Source organism: Sapajus apella, unplaced genomic scaffold (genome assembly GCF_009761245.1).
Source record: "Sapajus apella isolate SASKATOON/1434 unplaced genomic scaffold, GSC_monkey_1.0 scaffold14, whole genome shotgun sequence".
NCBI classification, from domain to species: Eukaryota; Metazoa; Chordata; class Mammalia; order Primates; family Cebidae; genus Sapajus; species Sapajus apella.
In genome coordinates this window covers 9,125,199-9,131,198 of record NW_022436954.1, presented here as the reverse complement: position 1 = coordinate 9,131,198, position 6,000 = coordinate 9,125,199, and the positions used below count along the sequence as shown (strand labels likewise).

Sequence of the window (6,000 nt, the reverse complement as noted above, 5' to 3'; positions counted from 1 at the left end):
GAGATTCTCCTGCCTCAGCCTCCTGGGTAGCTGGGACTACAGGCGCGCCACCACGCCCGGCTAACTTTTGTATTTTTAGTAGAGTCCGGGTTTCGCTAAATTGGCCAGGCTGGTCTCGAACCCCTGATCTCAGGTGATCTGCCCGCCTAGCACTCCCAAAGTGCTAGGATTACAGTCATGAGCCACTGCGCCTGGCCATATTATTTTAAAAGCAAACTAAACTACAACGCTTAGGGATGCTGCTTGGATGGTAAAGCAATACGATTACCATATTTTTTATTTAGGGCCGTTACTTTGGAGGAGGCGGGTATCAGGAGGGCGCAGGAGGCCTCTGGGAGGCTAGCGAAGCTTTATTACTTGACCGGGGAGGTGGTTTTTCAGAAATGTTTTTGTTAAAGTAATAAGCTGTTTTGGGCACTTTTTAAAAGATGTGTTCTACATTTCGCAATACAAATGGATTTTTAAAAAAATATATAAAAAGAAAACGACATTCGGGACAAGCTGGGGTGTCCGAGAGAAGGCAGGACCCACCTCCAGGACTATCACCAACTGCAGCCCGACCCCCTCCTCAGGCGAGGTGAGCGGCCTCGCAGGTCACTGGACTCCAAGAGCGACGGCTTCAGCCCCCAGAGTCTACGAGGGTGGGTACAAATCCCTTGGGCACACATAGCCCATGATGGGCACCTCCCAGCTCAGCACCCCTTCTTCCTGCACCCGGCTGGCAATCCCAGCGCATCGGACCATCTGCGCCTGCGCGGACGTGGCCGCGGAGACCCCGCTGCGCATGCGCCCTCTGTCCGCAGGCGCTCGAACAGTAGCTGGAGCATAGGGAGATGCTGGCTCTGCGGTTGTGACTGCTGTCACGTGTTCCTTGAACTGCTTTGCAGGTTCCTTAAAGGGCAACTATGTTCAGTTCTAGAAATGTTCCTTTTTTTTTTTTTTTTCTTTAGAAGTGTTCCGCTGTCACCCAGGCTGGAGTGCAGTGGCTTGATCTGGGCTCATTGCAGCCTCCTTCTCCCGGGTTCAAGCGATTCTCCTGCCTCAGCCTCCCAAGTAGCTGGAATTACAGGCGTGCCACCACCCCTGGCTAATTTTTGTATTTTTGGTAGAGATGGGGTTTTGCCATGTTGGCCAGGCTGGTCTCGAACTTTTGGCCCCAATCGATCCAAACGCCTCCCAAAATGCTGGGATTACAGGTGTGAACCACTGTGCCCAACCAGTCCTAGAAATTTTCTAGTGCTGGGGTTAGCAGACCGCTGTAAAGAGTCAGATAGTAACTATTTTAGACTTTGGGCCAAGAGGCAAAATCTAGGACATCTAAATAGATCTTAGATAGCAAGAGAAAAATAAATTGCCACAATTTTTTTAATTGGTGAAATTAAAAATATTATAATAGAGTACACGTATTTTTAGTACAGGCCTACTAATGAGAAGTATGGAATTCTTTTTGGGGAGTGGGATAAGGAGGATAATATTTTCTTTAATAGTCACTCAAAGTTAGTGTTTCCTAGAACTAACACACCTATTGATTGCAATGTTCATCTGTTAATACAAATTTGCTGTGAGATTTTTACCCACTTCATTTTTTTTTTTTTTTTTGAGACGGAGTTTCGCTCTTGTTCCCCGGCTGGAGTGCAATGGCGCGATCTTGGCTCACCGCAGCCTCCATCTCCTGGGTTCAAGTGATTCTCCTGCCTTAGCCTTCTGAGTAGCTGGGACTACAGGCGCGCCACCATGCCTGGCTAACTTTTGTATTTTTAGTAGAGATGGGATTTCATGATGGTCTCCATCTCATGACTTCGTGATCTGTCTGCCTTGGCCTCCCAAAGTGCTGGGATTACAGCCGTGAGCCACCGTGCCTGGTCTACCCCACTTCATTTTTGAAATGTCCTTTATTGCCAAAAACTGGTATCAGGCCACTAGCGTATGACTTCAGTTGAGCATATTCATTGCCAGGATAGGAGGAAGGCATTTGTAGAATTCTATTTGATTCTTCTCTTGATAGTTGCCTTTTTGCAGGTCATTATATTGCAGATTAATCACTGCCAATAGAAGGTTAGGTGGAAGTGAGGTAGGAGGTGGAACTCTAGAGGTGGGGCTTGGACACCAGACCTAATTGAGGGCTAGTTAAAACAGGGATGGAGCAAAAGCACCACCCCATAAGGCACACCCACTAGGAAAGGACACGAACAGGCACTTCTCAAAAGAAGACGTACATGTGGCCGAGAGTCATGAAAAAATCCTCAACATCACTGATCATTAGTGAAATGCAAATCAAAACCACAATGAGCCATTCTCACACCAGTCAGAATGGCTATTAGTAAAAAGTGAAAAAATAGCAGATACTGGTGGGGTTGTGGAGAAAAAGGAATGTTTTTACACTGTTGGTGGGAGTGTAAATTAGTTCAACCATTGTGGAAGACAGTGTGGGTGTGGAAATTCCTCAAAGACCTAGAGACAGAAATACCATTTAACCCAGCAATCCCATTACTGGGTATATACCCAAAAGAATATAAATCATTCTGTTATAAAGACACATGGACATGTATGTTCATTGCAGCACTTTTCACAACAGCAGACATGGAATCAACCTAAATGCTCATCAACAATAGACTTAAAAAATGTGGTATGTATACACCATGGAATACTGTGCAGCCATATAAAGGAACAAGATCATGCCCTTTGCAGGGACATGGATGGAGCTGGAGGCCATTATCCTTGGCAAACTAACGCAGGAACAGACAACCAAATTCTGCATATTCTCACTTATAAGTGGGAGCTAAATGATGAGAACTCATAGACACATGGAGGGGAACAACTCACACTGGGGCCTACAAGAGGACAGAGAATGGGAGGTGGGAAAGGATCAGGAAAAACGTCTAATGGATACTAGGCTTAATTCTTGGGTGATGAAATAATCTGTACAACCATATTAATCTGTTCTCACCATGCTATAAAGGAATACCCAAGACTGGGTAATTTATTTATTTATTTATTTATTTTTTTGAGACGGAGTTTTGCTCTTGTTACCCAGGCTGGAGTGCAATGGTGCGATCTCGGCTCACCGCAACCTCCGCCTCCTGGGTTCAGGCAATTCTCCTGCCTCAGCCTCCTGAGTAGCTGGGATTACAGGCATGCGCTACCATGCCCAGCTAATTTTTTTGTATTTTTTTTAGTAGAGACGGGGTTTCACCATGTTGGCCAGGATGGTCTCGATCTCTTGACCTCGTGATCCACCCGCCTCGGCCTCCCAAAGTGCTGGGATTACAGGCGTGAGCCACCACGCCCGGCCAAGACTGGGTAATTTATAAGGGAAAGAGGTTTAATTGACTTACAGTTCCACATGGCTGGGGAGGCCTCAAGAAACTTACAATCATGGCAGAAAGTGAAGGAGAAACCTTTACAAGGCAGCAGAAGAGAGAAGAGCGAAGGAGGAACTTCCAAACACTTATAAAACCATTAGCTCAGGTGAGAACTCACTCACTATCATGAGAACAGCAGGGGAGAAACCGTCCCCATGATCCAATCACCTACCCCCCTTGACATATGGGGATTAGAGGTCCCTACTTCAATATGGGGGTTTTACAATTCAAGATGAGATTTGGGTGGGGACACAGAGCCAAATCATATTAACAACAAAATCCCATGACATACACTTACCTATGTAACAAACATGCACATCCTGCACATGTACCCATGAAATTAAAATAATAAGACATGCCTACGAGTGAGCCGTGCCAGTTGACTATTGCCATGGCAACACCCCAAAGTTCCCACCCTTTTCCAAGGCAGCGAGACAACTGGGAACTTATCACCTTATTTCTAGGAATTTCTGCATAATCCGCCCCTTAATCTGCATGTAAATAAAAGCGATTGTAAGTATGACTGCATAACTGCCTCTGAGCTGTTACTCTGTTTGCACTGCTTATGGGGTAGCCCGGCTCTGTGCACTGCCACTTCAGTAAAACCTCTGGCTGGCCCTTGACTTGTTTCCTGGGCAAAGCCAAGAATTCTCCCAGGCTAAACCTGCCCTGCATCAGAAGCTCCTCAGTTGCACAGTTGACTGGAACTGTGGCTTAAGTTTGAAAAATGTATCTTCTGTGAATTTGTGTGGGAATGGAGATTTTTATTCTTGTTTTGACTTTTGACATCATGAGAAACGTAAAGCAGCTTGACTTTTCAGGAAAGTATCTGCTGATATACAATATGATGAATAATCATAGGTTTTTAACACTTTACACTGTCACAAGCTTTGTAAATTTTTATCTATTTTATACATTTTTATCACCATCAATTGTAACACATCCTAGTAGATTCCACTTCAGGTTGTACTGAATTAGTGTTTCCTCAACTTTTTTTTTTTAAAAAAAGACATTTATTCAGCATCACGATCAGACTATTACATTTAGCAATCAACAGCATGGGTGCAAAAAAAAAAAAAAAAAGAAAAGAAAAAGAAAAAAAATTTACATTAAAACCCTTCCTTGGAATGCTTTACATTTTCCACACAACAGAAACTAAAATAACCTGTTATACAATTAGTCACAAATACAGCCCTCGAGTTTTTTGCCCATACACATGAGTATTTGTCTAAATCATGTCTTCTGTGTAGCAGCTAGGCCCTGCCACCACTGTGCTTGGCAGAGTTCACAAATCTGTTGTAACCTGTAGCTTCCTTGTCACCTCTCTGGCTCTCCTCTCCTGCTAAGCTTTGTTTCCTAATTAAAATCTTCTGCCACTGCTATAGCTACTGCTGCTACTGGAACCACCATAGCCACCTTGGTTTCGTGGTTTGGCAAAGTATTGGCCGCCACCACCATAGGGGCCAGAGCTTCTGCCTCCAAAGTTTCCTCCCTTCATGGGTCCAAAATTTGAAGACTGATTGTTGTAACTGCCAAAATCATTGTAGCTTCCACCACCTCCAAAATTGCCTCCATCATTACCAAATCCATTATAGCCATCCCCAATGCCACCATATCCACCACCGCCATGGTTGCCACCAAAGCCACCACGACCACTGAAGTTTCCTCCACGACCAAAGTTGTCATTCCCACCGAAACCACCTCCACGACCACCACCAAAGTTTCCAGAACCACTTCGACGTCTTTGGCTGGATGAAGCACTAGCCATCTCTTGCTTTGATGGGGCTTTCCTAACTTCACAGTTGTGGCCATTCACAGTATGGTATTTCTGAATGACAATCTTATCCACGGAGTCATGGTCATCAAAGGTTACAAAGGCAAAGCCCCTTTTCTTGCCAGTGCCTCTGTCAGTCATGATTTCAATCACTTCAATTTTTTCATACTGTTCAAAATAATCTCTTAGGTGATGTTCTTCAGTGTCTTCTTTAATGCCACCAACGAATATTTTTTTCACAGTTAAGTGGGCACCTGGTCTTTGAGAATCTTCTCTTGAGACAGCTCTCTTTGGTTCCACAACTCTTCCATCCACTTTATATGGCCTTGCATTCATGGCTGCATCCACTTCTTCCACAGTTGCATACGTGACGAACCCAAGGTGTCTGGAGCACTGGTGTTTGGATCTCTCATTACCACACAGTCTGTGAGCGTTCCTCATTGCTCAACATGGCTCCTCAGGCTCTCTCGGTTGTTTCAAAGCTCAGCCCTCCAGTGAAGAGCTTCCTCAGCTGTTCCAGCTCTTTAGGAGACTCTGACTTAGACATGATCGCAGGGAGAAGAGAGACTTTAACGATGCTTCTTCGGCGGCATCCACGGGCAGAAAATCTTCTCAGCTTTTAAGAAAATATTCTCTCCTATAGTTATGCCATGCAGTCTATTCATAGGGGCTAACTCTGCAGTCATGTCAGCCTCCACACTGACTCCTCAAGTAAACAACAACTGAGAAGTATCAGTAACATCTGTTAATTCATGAAGAGCCAAGAAAAACTACCTAAAGTCCTTTGACTTTTTAAAAAATTAATTACTGTGTTAGTTTCCCAGGGCTGCTGCAACAAATTGCCACAAACTTGGTGGTTTGAAG

The 6,000-nt window shown here is 44.6% G+C and overlaps 1 pseudogene; it reads right to left on the bottom strand.

The window, feature by feature from the left end:
- Positions 1 to 4,722: 4,722 nt before the first annotated feature.
- Positions 4,723 to 5,739, bottom strand: LOC116554382 (annotated as a pseudogene).
- Positions 5,740 to 6,000: the final 261 nt, after the last annotated feature.